Genomic DNA, 18,067 nt, shown 5'->3' with positions numbered 1-18,067 from the left:
ATCACTAGTGCAGTCACCATTACATCTCACTATTCTCTCCTGAGTGATCACTAGTGCAGTCACCATTACATCTCACTATTCGATCCTGAGTGATCACCAGTGCAGACACCATTACATATCACTATTCTGTCCTGAGTGATCACCAGTGCAGTCACCATTACATCTCACTATTCGATCCTGAGTGATCACTAGTGCAGTCACCATTACATCTCACTATTCTGTCCTGAGTGATCACTAGTGCAGTCACCATTACATCTCACTATTCTCTCCTGTGTGATCACCAGTGCAGTCACCATTACATCTCACTATTCTGTCCTGAGTGATCACCAGTGCAGTCACCATTACATCTCACTATTCTCTCCTGAGTGATCACCAGTGCAGTCACCATTACATCTCACTATTCTCTCCTGAGTGATCACTAGTGCAGTCACCATTACATCTCACTATTCTATCCTGAGTGATCACTAGTGCAGTCACCATTACATCTCACTATTCTCTCCTGAGTGATCACTAGTGCAGTCACCATTACATCTCACTATTCGATCCTGAGTGATCACCAGTGCAGACACCATTACATCTCACTATTCTGTCCTGAGTGATCACCAGTGCAGTCACCATTACATCTCACTATTCTCTCCTGAGTGATCACCAGTGCAGTCACCATTACATCTCACTATTCTCTCCTGAGTGATCACCAGTGCAGTCACCATTACATCTCACTATTCTCTCCTGAGTGATCACCAGTGCAGTCACCATTACATCTCACTATTCTCTCCTGAGTGATCACCAGTGCAGTCACCATTACATCTCACTATTCTGTCCTGAGTGATCATCAGTGCAGTCACCATTACATCTCACTATTCGGTCCTGGATGATCACCAGTGCAGTCACCATTACATCTTACTATTCTCTCCTGAGTGATCACCAGTGCAGTCACCATTACATCTCACTATTCTCTCCTGAGTGATCACCAGTGCAGTCAACATTATATCTCACTATTCTCTCCTGAGTGATCACCAGTGCAGTCACCATTACATCTCACTATTCTGTCCTGAGTGATCACCAGTGCAGTCACCATTATATCTCACTATTCTGTCCTGAGTGATCACCAGTGCAGTCACCATTACATCTCACTATTCTCTCCTGAGTGATCACCAGTGCAGTCACCATTATATCTAACTATTCGGTCCTGAGTGATCACCAGTGCAGTCACCATTACATCTCACTATTTGGTCCTGGATGATCACTAGTGCAGTCACCATTACATCTCACTATTCCGTCCTGAGTGATCACCAGTGCAGTCACCATTACATCTCACTATTCAGTCCTGAGTGATCACCAGTGCAGTCACCATTATATCTCACTATTCTGTCCTGAGTGATCACCAGTGCAGTCACCATTACATCTCACTATTCTCTCCTGAGTGATCACTAGTGCAGTCACCATTACATCTCACTATTCTCTCCTGAGTGATCACTAGTGCAGTCACCATTACATCTCACTATTCTGTCCTGAGTGATCACCAGTGCAGTCACCATTACATCTCACTATTCGATCCTGAATGATCACTAGTGCAGTCACCATTACATCTCACTATTCTCTCCTGAGTGATCACTAGTGCAGTCACCATTACATCTCACTATTCGATCCTGAATGATCACTAGTGCAGTCACCATTACATCTCACTATTCTCTCCTGAGTGATCACTAGTGCAGTCACCATTACATCTCACTATTCGATCCTGAGTGATCACAAGTGCAGACACCATTACATATCACTATTCTGTCCTGAGTGATCACCAGTGCAGTCACCATTACATCTCACTATTCGATCCTGAGTGATCACTAGTGAAGTCACAATTACATCTCACTATTCTGTCCTGAGTGATCACTAGTGCAGTCACCATTACATCTCACTATTCGATCCTGAGTGATCACCAGTGCAGTCACCATTACATCTCACTATTCTGTCCTGAGTGATCACTAGTGCAGTCACCATTACATCTCACTATTCTCTCCTGAGTTATCACCAGTGCAGTCACCATTACATCTCACTATTCTCTCGTGAGTGATCACCAGTTCAGTCACCATTACATCTCACTATTCTGTCCTGAGTGATCACCAGTGCAGTCACCATTACATCTCACTATTCGGTCCTGGATGATCACCAGTGCAGTCACCATTACATCTTACTATTCTCTCCTGAGTGATCACCAGTGCAGTCACCATTACATCTCACTATTCTCTCCTGAGTGATCACCAGTGCAGTCAACATTATATCTCACTATTCTCTCCTGAGTGATCACCAGTGCAGTCACCATTACATCTCACTATTCTGTCCTGAGTGATCACCAGTGCAGTCACCATTATATCTCACTATTCTGTCCTGAGTGATCACCAGTGCAGTCACCATTACATCTCACTATTCTCTCCTGAGTGATCACCAGTGCAGTCACCATTATATCTAACTATTCGGTCCTGAGTGATCACCAGTGCAGTCACCATTACATCTCACTATTCGGTCCTGAGTGATCACCAGTGCAGTCACCATTATATCTCACTATTCTGTCCTGAGTGATCACCAGTGCAATCACCATTACATCTCACTATTCTCTCCTGAGTGATCACTAGTGCAGTCATCATTACATCTCACTATTCTCTCCTGAGTGATCACTAGTGCAGTCACCATTACATCTCACTATTCTGTCCTGAGTGATCACTAGTGCAGTCACCATTACATCTCACTATTCGATCCTGAGTGATCACTAGTGCAGTCACCATTACATCTCACTATTCTCTCCTGAGTGATCACTAGTGCAGTCACCATTACATCTCACTATTCGATCCTGAGTGATCACCAGTGCAGACACCATTACATATCACTATTCTGTCCTGAGTGATCACCAGTGCAGTCACCATTACATCTCACTATTCGATCCTGAGTGATCACTAGTGCAGTCACCATTACATCTCACTATTCTGTCCTGAGTGATCACTAGTGCAGTCACCATTACATCTCACTATTCTCTCCTGAGTGATCACCAGTGCAGTCACCATTACATCTCACTATTCTGTCCTGAGTGATCACCAGTGCAGTCACCATTATATCTCACTATTCGGTCCTGAGTGATCACCAGTGCAGTCACCATTACATCTCACTATTCGGTCCTGAGTGATCACCAGTGCAGTCACCATTACATCTCACTATTCTGTCCTGAGTGATCACCAGTGCAGACACCATTACATCTCACTATTCTCTCCTGAGTGATCACCAGTGCAGTCAACATTACATCTCACTATTCTGTCCTGAGTGATCACCAGTGCAGTCACCATTACATCTCACTATTCTGTCCTGAGTGATCACCAGTGCAGTCACCATTACATCTCACTATTCTCTCCTGAGTGATCACCAGTGCAGTCACCATTACATCTCACTATTCTCTCCTGAGTGATCACCAGTGCAGTCACCATTACATCTCACTATTCTCTCCTGAGTGATCACCAGTGCAGTCACCATTACATCTCACTATTCTCTCCTGAGTGATCACCAGTGCAGTCACCATTACATCTCACTATTCTGTCCTGAGTGATCACCAGTGCAGTCACCATTACATCTCACTATTCGGTCCTGAGTAATCACCAGTGCAGTCACCATTACATCTCACTATTCTCTCCTGAGTGATCACCAGTGCAGTCACCATTACATCTCACTATTCTCTCCTGAGTAATCACCAGTGCAGTCACCATTACATCTCACTATTCTGTCCTGAGTGATCACCAGTGCAGTCACCATTACATCTCACTATTATCTCCTGAGTGATCACCAGTGCAGTCACCATTGCATCTTACTATTATCTCCTGAGTGATCACCAGTGCAGTCACCATTATATCTCACTATTCTCTCCTGAGTGATCACTAGTGCAGTCACCATTACATCTCACTATTCGGTCCTGAGTGATCACCAGTGCAGTCACCATTACATCTCACTATTCTGTCCTGAGTGATCACCAGTGCAGTCACCATTATATCTCGCTATTCTCTCCTGAGTGATCACTATGAGTGATCACTAGTGCAGTCACCATTACATCTCACTATTCGGTCCTGAGTGTTTACCAGTGCAGTCATCATTACATCTTACGTTTCGGTCCTGGATGATCACCAGTGCAGTCACCATTACATCTTACGATTCGGTCCTGAGTGATCACCAGTGCAGTCACCATTACATCTCACTATTCTGTCCTGAGTGATCACCAGTGCAGTCACCATTACATCTCACTATTCTGTCCTGAGTGATCACCAGTGCAGTCACCATTATATCTAACTATTCGGTCCTGAGTGATCACCAGTGCAGTCACCATTACATCTCACTATTCTGTCCTGAGTGATCACCAGTGCAGTCACCATTACATCTCACTATTCTGTCCTGAGTGATCACCAGTGCAGTCACCATTACATCTCACTATTCTGTCCTGAGTGATCACCAGTGCAGTCACCATTACATCTCACTATTCTGTCCTGAGTGATCACCAGTGCAGTCACCATTATATCTAACTATTCGGTCCTGAGTGATCACTAGTGCAGTCACCATTACATCTCACTATTGGGTCCTGAGTGATCACCAGTGCAGTCACCATTACATCTCACTATTCTCTCCTGAGTGATCACTAGTGCAGTCACCATTACATCTCACTATCCGGTCCTGAGTGATCACCAGTGCAGTCACCATTACATCTCACTATTGTGTCCTGAGAGATCACTAGTGCAGTCACCATTACATCTCACTATACGGTCCTGAATGATCACCAGTGCAGTCACCATTACATCTCACTATTCTGTCCTGCGTGATCACCAGTGCAGTCACCATTACATCTTACTATTCTCTCCTGAGTGATCACCAGTGCAGTCACCATTACATCTCACTATTCAGTCCTGAGTGATCACCAGTGCAGACACCATTACATATCACTATTCTCTCCTGAGTGATCACCAGTGCAGTCACCATTACATCTCACTATTCGATCCTGAGTGATCACTAGTGAAGTCACAATTACATCTCACTATTCTGTCCTGAGTGATCACTAGTGCAGTCACCATTACATCTCACTATTCTCTCCTGAGTGATCACCAGTGCAGTCACCATTACATCTCACTATTCTGTCCTGAGTGATCACCAGTGCAGTCACCATTACATCTCACTATTCTCTCCTGAGTGATCACCAGTGCAGTCACCATTACATCTCACTATTCTCTCCTGAGTGATCACTAGTGCAGTCACCATTACATCTCACTATTCGATCCTGAGTGATCACTAGTGCAGTCACCATTACATCTCACTATTCTCTCCTGAGTGATCACTAGTGCAGTCACCATTACATCTCACTATTCGATCCTGAGTGATCACCAGTGCAGACACCATTACATCTCACTATTCTGTCCTGAGTGATCACCAGTGCAGTCACCATTACATCTCACTATTGTGTCCTGAGTGATCACCAGTGCAGTCACCATTACATCTCACTATTCTGTCCTGAGTGACCACTAGTGCAGTCACCATTACATCTCACTATTCTCTCCTGAGTTATCACCAGTGCAGTCACCATTACATCTCACTATTCTCTCGTGAGTGATCACCAGTTCAGTCACCATTACATCTCACTATTCTGTCCTGAGTGATCACCAGTGCAGTCACCATTACATCTCACTATTCGGTCCTGGATGATCACCAGTGCAGTCACCATTACATCTTACTATTCTCTCCTGAGTGATCACTAGTGCAGTCACCATTACATCTCACTATTCTCTCCTGAGTGATCACCAGTGCAGTCACCATTATATCTCACTATTCTGTCCTGAGTGATCACCAGTGCAGTCACCATTACATCTCACTATTCTCTCCTGAGTGATCACCAGTGCAGTCACCATTATATCTAACTATTCGGTCCTGAGTGATCACCAGTGCAGTCACCATTACATCTCACTATTTGGTCCTGGATGATCACTAGTGCAGTCACCATTACATCTCACTATTCCGTCCTGAGTGATCACCAGTGCAGTCACCATTACATCTCACTATTCGGTCCTGAGTGATCACCAGTGCAGTCACCATTATATCTCACTATTCTGTCCTGAGTGATCACCAGTGCAGTCACCATTACATCTCACTATTCTCTCCTGAGTGATCACTAGTGCAGTCACCATTACATCTCACTATTCTCTCCTGAGTGATCACTAGTGCAGTCACCATTACATCTCACTATTCTGTCCTGAGTGATCACTAGTGCAGTCACCATTACATCTCACTATTCGATCCTGAGTGATCACTTGTGCAGTCACCATTACATCTCACTATTCTCTCCTGAGTGATCACTAGTGCAGTCACCATTACATCTCACTATTCGATCCTGAGTGATCACCAGTGCAGACACCATTACATATCACTATTCTGTCCTGAGTGATCACCAGTGCAGTCACCATTACATCTCACTATTCGATCCTGAGTGATCACTAGTGCAGTCACCATTACATCTCACTATTCTGTCCTGAGTGATCACTAGTGCAGTCACCATTACATCTCACTATTCTCTCCTGAGTGATCACCAGTGCAGTCACCATTACATCTCACTATTCTGTCCTGAGTGATCACCAGTGCAGTCACCATTATATCTCACTATTCGGTCCTGAGTGATCACCAGTGCAGTCACCATTACATCTCACTATTCGGTCCTGAGTGATCACCAGTGCAGTCACCATTACATCTCACTATTCTGTCCTGAGTGATCACCAGTGCAGACACCATTACATCTCACTATTCTCTCCTGAGTGATCACCAGTGCAGTCAACATTACATCTCACTATTCTGTCCTGAGTGATCACCAGTGCAGTCACCATTACATCTCACTATTCTGTCCTGAGTGATCACCAGTGCAGTCACCATTACATCTCACTATTCTCTCCTGAGTGATCACCAGTGCAGTCACCATTACATCTCACTATTCTCTCCTGAGTGATCACCAGTGCAGTCACCATTACATCTCACTATTCTCTCCTGAGTGATCACCAGTGCAGTCACCATTACATCTCACTATTCTCTCCTGAGTGATCACCAGTGCAGTCACCATTACATCTCACTATTCTGTCCTGAGTGATCACCAGTGCAGTCACCATTACATCTCACTATTCGGTCCTGAGTAATCACCAGTGCAGTCACCATTACATCTCACTATTCTCTCCTGAGTGATCACCAGTGCAGTCACCATTACATCTCACTATTTTCTCCTGAGTAATCACCAGAGCAGTCACCATTACATCTCACTATTCTGTCCTGAGTGATCACCAGTGCAGTCACCATTACATCTCACTATTATCTCCTGAGTGATCACCAGTGCAGTCACCATTGCATCTTACTATTATCTCCTGAGTGATCACCAGTGCAGTCACCATTATATCTCACTATTCTCTCCTGAGTGATCACTAGTGCAGTCACCATTACATCTCACTATTCGGTCCTGAGTGATCACCAGTGCAGTCACCATTACATCTCACTATTCTGTCCTGAGTGATCACCAGTGCAGTCACCATTACATCTCACTATTCTCTCCTGAGTGATCACCAGTGCAGTCACCATTATATCTCACTATTCTCTCCTGAGTGATCACCAGTGCAGTCACCATTATATCTCGCTATTCTCTCCTGAGTGATCACTATGAGTGATCACTAGTGCAGTCACCATTACATCTCACTATTCGGTCCTGAGTGATCACCAGTGCAGTCACCATTATATCTCGCTATTCTCTCCTGAGTGATCACCAGTGCAGTCACCATTACATCTCACTATTCGGTCCTGAGTGTTTACCAGTGCAGTCATCATTACATCTTACGATTCGGTCCTGGATGATCACCAGTGCAGTCACCATTACATCTTACGATTCGGTCCTGGATGATCACCAGTGTAGTCACTATTACATCTAATTATCTGGTCCTGAGTGATAACCAGTGCAGTCACCATTACATCTCACTATTCTGTCCTGAGTGATCACCAGTGCAGTCACCATTACATCTCACTATTCTGTCCTGAGTGATCACCAGTGCAGTCACCATTATATCTAACTATTCGGTCCTGAGTGATCACCAGTGCAGTCACCATTACATCTCACTATTCTGTCCTGAGTGATCACCAGTGCAGTCACCATTACATCTCACTATTCTGTCCTGAGTGATCACCAGTGCAGTCACCATTACATCTCACTATTCTGTCCTGAGTGATCACCAGTGCAGTCACCATTACATCTCACTATTCTGTCCTGAGTGATCACCAGTGCAGTCACCATTATATCTAACTATTCGGTCCTGAGTGATCACCAGTGCAGTCACCATTACATCTCACTATTGGGTCCTGAGTGATCACCAGTGCAGTCACCATTACATCTCACTATTCTCTCCTGAGTGATCACTAGTGCAGTCACCATTACATCTCACTATCCGGTCCTGAGTGATCACCAGTGCAGACACCATTACATCTCACTATTCTGTCCTGAGTGATCATCAGTGCAGTCACCATTACATCTCACTATTCGGTCCTGGATGATCACCAGTGCAGTCACCATTACATCTCACTATTCTCTCCTGAGTGATCACTAGTGCAGTCACCATTACATCTCACTATTGTGTCCTGAGAGATCACTAGTGCAGTCACCATTACATCTCACTATACGGTCCTGAATGATCACCAGTGCAGTCACCATTACATCTCACTATTCTGTCCTGCGTGATCACCAGTGCAGTCACCATTACATCTTACTATTCTCTCCTGAGTGATCACCAGTGCAGTCACCATTACATCTCACTATTCAGTCCTGAGTGATCACCAGTGCAGTCACCATTACATTTCACTATTCTCTCCTGAATGATCACCAGTGCAGTCACCATTACATCTCACTATTCGGTCCTGAGTGACCACCAGTGCAGTCACCATTACATCTCACTATTCTCTCCTGGATGATCACCAGTGCAGTCACCATTACATCTCACTTTTCTCTCCTGAGTGATCACCAGTGCAGTCACCATTACATCTCACTATTCTGTCCTGAGTGATCACCAGTGCAGTCAGCATTACATCTCACTATTCTGTCCTGAGTGATCACCAGTGCAGTCACCATTACATCTCACTATTCTCTCCTGAGTGATCACCAGTGCTGTCACCATTACATCTCACTATTCTCTCCTGAGTGATCACCAGTGCAGTCACCATTACATCTCACTATTCTCTCCTGAGTGATCACCAGTGCAGTCACCATTACATCTCACTATTCTCTCCTGAGTGATCACCAGTGCAGTCACCATTACATCTCACTATTCTGTCCTGAGTGATCACCAGTGCAGTCACCATTACATCTCACTATTCGGTCCTGAGTAATCACCAGTGCAGTCACCATTACATCTCACTATTCTTTCCTGAGTGATCACCAGTGCAGTCACCATTACATCTCACTATTCTCTCCTGAGTAATCACCAGAGCAGTCACCATTACATCTCACTATTCTGTCCTGAGTGATCACCAGTGCAGTCACCATTACATCTCACTATTATCTCCTGAGTGATCACCAGTGCAGTCACCATTGCATCTTACTATTATCTCCTGAGTGATCACCAGTGCAGTCACCATTATATCTCACTATTCTCTCCTGAGTGATCACCAGTGCAGTCACCATTACATCTCACTATTCTCTCCTGGATGATCACCAGTGCAGTCACCATTACATCTCACTATTCTGTCCTGAGTGATCACCAGTGCAGTCACCATTATATCTCACTATTCGGTCCTGAGTGATCACCAGTGCAGTCACCATTACATCTCACTATTCTGTCCTGAGTGATCACCAGTGCAGTCACCATTATATCTCGCTATTCTCTCCTGAGTGATCACTATGAGTGATCACTAGTGCAGTCACCATTACATCTCACTATTCGGTCCTGAGTGTTTACCAGTGCAGTCATCATTACATCTTACGATTCGGTCCTGGATGATCACCAGTGCAGTCACCATTACATCTTACGATTCGGTCCTGGATGATCACCAGTGTAGTCACCATTACATCTAATTATCTGGTCCTGAGTGATCACCAGTGCAGTCACCATTACATCTCACTATTCTGTCCTGAGTGATCACCAGTGCAGTCACCATTACATCTCACTATTCTGTCCTGAGTGATCACCAGTGCAGTCACCATTATATCTAACTATTCGGTCCTGAGTGATCACCAGTGCAGTCACCATTACATCTCACTATTCTGTCCTGAGTGATCACCAGTGCAGTCACCATTACATCTCACTATTCTGTCCTGAGTGATCACCAGTGCAGTCACCATTACATCTCACTATTCTGTCCTGAGTGATCACCAGTGCAGTCACCATTATATCTAACTATTCGGTCCTGAGTGATCACCAGTGCAGTCACCATTACATCTCACTATTGGGTCCTGAGTGATCACCAGTGCAGTCACCATTACATCTCACTATTCTCTCCTGAGTGATCACTAGTGCAGTCACCATTACATCTCACTATCCGGTCCTGAGTGATCACCAGTGCAGTCACCATTACATCTCACTATTGTGTCCTGAGAGATCACTAGTGCAGTCACCATTACATCTCACTATACGGTCCTGAATGATCACCAGTGCAGTCACCATTACATCTCACTATTCTGTCCTGCGTGATCACCAGTGCAGTCACCATTACATCTTACTATTCTCTCCTGAGTGATCACCAGTGCAGTCACCATTACATCTCACTATTCAGTCCTGAGTGATCACCAGTGCAGTCACCATTACATTTCACTATTCTCTCCTGAATGATCACCAGTGCAGTCACCATTACATCTCACTATTCGGTCCTGAGTGACCACCAGTGCAGTCACCATTACATCTCACTATTCTCTCCTGGATGATCACCAGTGCAGTCACCATTACATCTCACTTTTCTCTCCTGAGTGATCACCAGTGCAGTCACCATTACATCTCACTATTCTGTCCTGAGTGATCACCAGTGCAGTCACCATTACATCTCACTATTCTGTCCTGAGTGATCACCAGTGCAGTCACCATTACATCTCACTATTCTCTCCTGAGTGATCACCAGTGCAGTCACCATTACATCTCACTATTCTCTCCTGAGTGATCACCAGTGCAGTCACCATTACATCTCACTATTCTCTCCTGAGTGATCACCAGTGCAGTCACCATTACATCTCACTATTCTCTCCTGAGTGATCACCAGTGCAGTCACCATTACATCTCAATATTCTCTCCTGAGTGATCACCAGTGCAGTCACCATTACATCTCACTATTCACTCCTGAGTGATCACTAGTGCAGTCACCATTACATCTCATTATCTGGTCCTGTGTAAATAACAGTGCAGAGCTCATACCCGATACCATCTCCTATAGAATACGTCCTTACTTGTGCCCCGTATCCATACACCTGTGTGATCCAGGCTCTAGACTGACTGCATTAATTATTTTTAGTGGGTCCCATAATAGTTTGCTGCAGTTAGAAGCTCCCATCCTTGCACCTCTGTGTTATGTTTAATGAATTACAGCTCTGGGGGTTGTGTGTTCATGAACCATTCCCAGAGACTCATTAGATACGGACACTACAAGTCCCAGCATTCTGTATGTAAGCAGCGTTTATCTGTGAGCAGGAGTGACTATAGATAAGACCGCGCTGCTTCTGCGTCTGCTAAAACTGAGGGCAGATAAAGAAACAGCAAAAGCTGCAAAAGGTCTAAAATCCCCATCTTCCGAAAACATATGTAGCAGAGCTAACTCTGCTCATAGAGGAATGTAGAGGAATGAAGACCGCAACATAACAAAATGTGAAAAAAGTCTGAAAACTTTCAGAATGCATTGTAGCAGCTACCGGAGTGGTGCGGTACACTATTGGTTTGTCCTGGTATATGCCAATAACTTAGTGCGCCGGTCATGTACAGATCTGAGTTATGGTAACGCTATAATGTATCACCGCAACCTGTGTGTAGCGGCTGCTCTATCTGTACATTAGAGTCAATAAGAAATGTATGTGAACGTAAAGCCTCGCATCTCCATATGTTTTATTTTCAGGCGTGCGCATTCACGGAATTTGCAATGAATGTGAAAACATATATATATATATACATATTATAAACAGCAAAATGAACTCCGGACGGCACTCACATGTGTAGCAGTATTTTCTATATTTTAACACAGTTCCATCTCAGATGCAAAATATGGACAACAGACTGTTTCACGCTCACTAGCACTTAGCGCTAGTGAGCGTGAAACAGCCTGTCGGCCATATTTGCTTCTAAGTCCAAACTGTGTTGAAATAAAGGAAATTCGGTCACAGGTACAAATGTGACTGACGGGCCATTTCACCCTCATCAACGCTAAATTCTTTACTTTATTTCCCGTCGGCCATATTTGCCCCTGTGGCCAAATTGTGTAGAAATAAAGTAGATTCGGTCACAGGTGCAAATATGGCCGACAGCCAGTCTCATGCACTTAGCACTAGTAAGCGTGCAAATAAGGTCGACAGGCTGTTTTACGCTAAGTGCTAGCGGGCGTGAAATGGCCTGTCTGCCATGTCTTTACCTAAGACCGAACTGTGTTAAAATGAATAAAAATTTTGCTACACACGTTCTTTCTGCTGTTTATCTCAATCTTGTAGAGTATCAGGAATTAGAAGCAATATTTTCAAAATAAAGTAAATAATTTAGCATTAGTGAGCGTGAAACGGCCCGTCAGCCATATTTACACCTGTGACCAATCTGTGTTAAAATAAAGAAAATTTTGGTCACAGGGGCAAATATGGCTGACGGGCCGTTTCACGCTCACTGACGCTAAAATCTTTACTTTATTTTATACAGTTCGTTCACAGATGCACATATGGGCAACGGGCCGTTTCACGCTCATGCTAAAAATTTTATTTCATACAGTTCGGTCACAGATGCAAATATGGGCATTGCATCTCAATGTTGCTGCAGTTCACACCCGTGGTCCGCAGGTCCACAGCAGTGCTTTTTTCCCCCCTACATATTATACCCAAATAACGTATATGAAGAGGCATGGATGATGCTGCATACATTATGTCATAATACATTTCACATAAAAGGTAAAGATGGATTAGAACCATAATGTGAACAGCGCCCAGGACTCTGCGCAGACATGATATAGGGAGCAGCTGCTGCGGTCAGGATTGTTAGTCGTGTACAGGGATGCGGTGGATGCGGCGGTGGCGTGAAGTGATTGATGCTGCGCTCACCTCGCCGCCGTATGTTCAGCTCTCGCCGCCCTCCCATGTACACAGTCCTGGGGCTGGGGGGGACGCGGAGCCGCACACCGCACCATGTCGTGGAGCCGCCACCATCACACTCAATTAGTTCCCCATCTGTCCTGCGATGGCCGCGCCGTCAATCTTCCCCCTAATACCAACAGGATATTCCTGCATCCTGCCCCAAATCCGGAGGTCGGACACTCCCGGGGGTGGGGGCACTTCCTCCAACATCCTCAATTCTTCCTTCTATAAATTCTGTCCATCTGTTCCTGGGAAAGCTGAGTGACCCCAATATAGTCACAGCTACCAGAACCACAGGGTGGTCACTCGGCTCTGACAACGTATACAGCAATTCAAAAGCGAGGGACCTATTTCCACAGAATGAGGTAGATTTGCCTTTCAGGAACCTAAGAAAGTTGGATGATATTACATGCTGGAGTTGTACTGGGACCAAATGTCAACCAGCTTTCCTACAGCCCTGAGTAGTAACTGTTCCTACTCATGCAGTGATTTGATATTATGGCCTGCTGAGAGTTGGTGAAGGATGTGAACAATTCTGCTTCTCTGCTTTACCATTCTGGAATCTGAGAAAGTTGGGTAATAATACAGTTAGGAGCTGGGGTGGTGGCCTGGCACAGTGTCACACAGCTTTCCCACAGTGTTTTTTGCTCATACAATGATTTGAGAAGACAATGGTGTATCTCTAAGTGCTAAATCTTCCTAGTCATATTTAGGAGGGAGGGGGATATATCACAGATCTGCTCTGGTGGAGCCTGAGAAAGCTGGGTGATAACATAGAAAGGAGGAGTACTGGGGCCATATTGGATGTCGCCCAATTATTTCAGTAAAGGCTGAAGAATTTAAGGCGTTGGTCAAAAAGGAAAAATGCTAAAGATTTTGATAAGGAAAGTATTTGGAGTCGACTGGAGACCAACCCGCCCCCACCCATACACCCCCCCCCCCCCCTCCTACTCACGGAAAAAGTGCAAGCTCTTGGGTCAGGGGGTAAATGCCACACAGAGGAGTGATGATAGTGAGAGGTGATGTGTAGAAGCCTCAGATTCCCATCACATGGAATTAACAAACAGTGAAAATTATCGATTGTAGCAGAGCTGAGTGTGTCAGATGCAGCAGAGCTGAGTGTGTCAGATGCAACAGAACTGAGTGTGTCAGATGCAACAGAACTGAGTGTGTCAGATGCAGCAGAGCTGAGTGTGTCAGATGCAACAGAACTGAGTGTGTCAGATGCAACAGAACTGAGTGTGTCAGATGCAGCAGAGCTGAGTGTGTCAAATGCAGTAGAGCTGAGTGTGTCAGATGCAGCAAAGCTGGGTGCGACAGATGCAGTAGAGTTAAGTGTGTCATATGCAGCAGAGCTGGGTGCATCAGATGTGGCAGAGTTGAGTGTGTCAGCTGCAGCAGGGCTGGGTGCGTCAGGTGCAGTAGAGCTGGGTGCGTCAGGTGCAGGAGAGCCGAGTATGTCAGATGCAGTAGAGTTGAATGCGTCAGATGCAGCAGGGTTGGGTGCGTCAGGTGCAGGAGAGTTGAGTGTGTCAGATGCAGTAGAACTGAGTGCGTCAGATAGAGTAGAGCTGGGTGCATCAGGTGCAGCAGAGCTGAGTGTGTCAGATGCAGCAGAGCTGAGTGTGTCAGATGCAACAGAACTGAGTGTGTCAGATGCAGCAGATCTGAGTGTGTCAGATGCAACAGAACTGATTGTGTCACATGCAGCAAAGCTGAGTGTGTCAAATGCAACAGAACTGAGTGTGTCAGATGCAGCAGAGCTGAGTGTGTCAAATGCAGTAGAGCTGAGTGTGTCAGATGCTGCAAAGCTGGGTGCCTCAGGTGCAGCAGAGATGGGAGTGTCAGATGCAACAGAACTGAGTGTGTCACATGCAGCAAAGCTGGGTGCGACAAATGCAGTAGAGTTAAGTGTGTCATATGCAGCAGAGCTGGGTGCATCAGATGTGGCAGAGTTGAGTGTGTCGTCACATGCAGCAGGGCTGGGTGCGTCAGGTGCAGTAGAGCTTGGTGCGTCAGGTGCAGGAGAGCTGAGTGTGTCAGATGCAGTAGAGTTGAATGCGTCAGATGCAGCAGAACTGGGTGCATCAGGTGCAGCAGAGCTGAGTGTGTCAGATGCAGTAGAATTGAATGCGTCATATGCAGCAGAGCTGGGTGTGTCAGGTGCAGCAGAGCTGAGTGTGTCAGATGCAGTAGAACTGAGTGTGTCAAATGCAGCAGAGCTGGGTGTGTCAGGTGCAGCAGAGCTGAGTGTGTCAGATGCAGTAGAGCTGGGTGCGTCAGATTCAGCAGAGCTGAGTGCATCAGATGCAGTAGAGCTGAGTGTGTCAGATGCAGTAGAGCTGAGTGTGTCAGGTGCAGGAGAGCTGAGTGTGTCAGATGCAGTAGAGTTGAGTGCGTCAGATGCAGTAGAGTTAAGTGCGTCAGATGCAGCAGAGCCGAATGTGTCAGATGCAGTAGAACTGAGTGTGTCAGATGCAGTAGAGCTGGGTGCGTCAGATGCAGCAGAGCTGAGTGCATCAGATGCAGTAGAGCTGAGTGTGTCAGGTGCAGGAGAGCTGAGTGCGTCAGATGCAGGAGAGATGAGTGTGTCAGATGCAGCAGAGTTGAGTTTCTCAGAAATCATTCTATTGAATTCCAGATCACCTGATGTTATTGGTAGAAAGTTTTTTTGCACCAACAATTAGAGTTTCTCAGGTCACATGACAACAACTGATTGGGCTCTGCTACACGGACCCACTGTACAAGACAACGCTCGCAGCGACTCCCCCTCCATCTGCAATTCACAGGCAATTACACAGAATCATTTAACAAATCCGACCTCCACGTATCATGACGGCGATTTTGATAGAATGTTTATATAGGACAGGTGCGTCTCCGTATTATCGTCTCCGCAACGTCAGGAAGTATTAATATCCTGTTACATTTAATTATCAGAACAGGAAACAGTGAGAATCCCTAAAAGTCCCAAATCTAACAGGTTCTGTATAAATGGTGGAGGCTCAACCGGGACCAACAACATCTGCCGCCGCCGCGTCCTGTCAGGTCACCTGATCTATAATTAACGCTGTTTACTATACAAAGTATTCATAGAGACGCCTGAGGCCGAACCGATCAGAGGGAGACCCCTCCCCCCTTCACTGATACTAACTTGTATATAGGAGCAGTATTATAGTAGTCATATTCTTGTATATAGGAGCAGTATTATAGTAGTCATATTCTTGTATATAGGAGGCAGTATTATAGTAGTTATATTCTTGTATATAGGAGCAGTATTATAGTAGTCATATTCTTGTATATAGGAGGCAGTATTATAGTAGTTATATTCTTGTATATAGGAGCAGTATTATAGTAGTCATATTCTTGTATATAGGAGGCAGTATTATAGTAGTTATATTCTTGTATATAGGAGCAGTATTATAGTAGTTATATTCTTGTATATAGGAGCAGTATTATAGTAGTTATATTCTTGTATATAGAAGCAATATTATAGTAGTTATATTCTTGTATATAGGAGGCAGTATTATAGTAGTTATATTCTTGTATATAGGAGGCAGTATTATAGTAGTCATATTCTTGTATATATAGGAGCAGTATTATAGTAGTCATATTCTTGTATATAGGAGGCAGTATTATAGTAGTTATATTCTTGTATATAGGAGCAGTATTATAGTAGTTATATTCTTGTATATAGGAGCAGTATTATAGTAGTTATATTCTTGTATATAGGAGCAGCATTATAGCAGTTATATTCTTGTATATAGGAGCAGTATTATAGTAGTTATATTCTTGTATATAGGAGCAGTATTATAGTAGTTATATTCTTGTATATAGGAGCAGTATTATAGTAGTTATATTCTTGTATATAGGAGCAGTATTATAGTAGTTATATTCTTGTATATAGGAGCAGTATTATAGTAGTTATATTCTTGTATATAGGAGGCAGTATTATAGTAGTTATATTCTTGTATATAGGAGCAGTATTATAGTAGTTATATTCTGGTATATAGGAGCAGTATTATAGTAGTTATATTCTTGTATATAGGGGCAGTATTATAGTAGCTATATTCTTGTATATAGGGGGCAGTATCATAGTAGTTATATTCTTGTATATAGGATCAGTATTATAGTAGTTATATTCTTGTATATAGGATCAGTATTATAGTAGTTATATTCTTGTATATAGGAGCAGTATTATAGTAGTTATATTCTTGTATATAGGAGCAGTATTATAGTAGTTATATTCTGGTATATAGGAGCAGTATTATAGTAGTTATATTCTTGTATATAGGGGCAGTATTATAGTAGCTATATTCTTGTATATAGGGGGCAGTATAATAGTAGTTATATTCTTGTATATAGGATCAGTATTATAGTAGTTATATTCTTGTATATAGAAGCAGTATTATAGTAGTTATATTCTTGTATATAGGAGGCAGTATTATAGTAGTTATATTCTTGTATATAGGAGCAGTATTATAGTAGTTATATTCTTGTATATAGGAGCAGTATTATAGTAGTTATATTCTTGTATATTGAAAAAGTATTATAGTAGTTATATTCTTGTATATATAGGAGGCAGTATTATAGTAGTTATATTCTTGTATATAGGAGCAGTATTATAGTAGTTATATTCTTGTATATAGGAGTAGTATTATAGTAGTTATATTCTTGTATATTGGAGGCAGTATTATAGTAGTTATATTCTTGTATATAGGAGGTAGTAATATAGTAGTTATA

At 43.9% G+C, this 18,067-nt stretch overlaps 1 protein-coding gene across 1 annotated transcript in view; it reads left to right on the top strand.

The window, feature by feature from the left end:
- Nucleotides 1-18,067, top strand: part of LOC130284610 (glycophorin-C-like) — a 68,490-nt gene that overhangs the window by 21,117 nt on the left and 29,306 nt on the right. The window lies entirely within an intron of this gene.

This window comes from Hyla sarda, chromosome 8, assembly GCF_029499605.1.
Source record: "Hyla sarda isolate aHylSar1 chromosome 8, aHylSar1.hap1, whole genome shotgun sequence".
NCBI classification, from domain to species: Eukaryota; Metazoa; Chordata; class Amphibia; order Anura; family Hylidae; genus Hyla; species Hyla sarda.
This window is presented reverse-complemented; position numbering and strand designations above follow the sequence as displayed.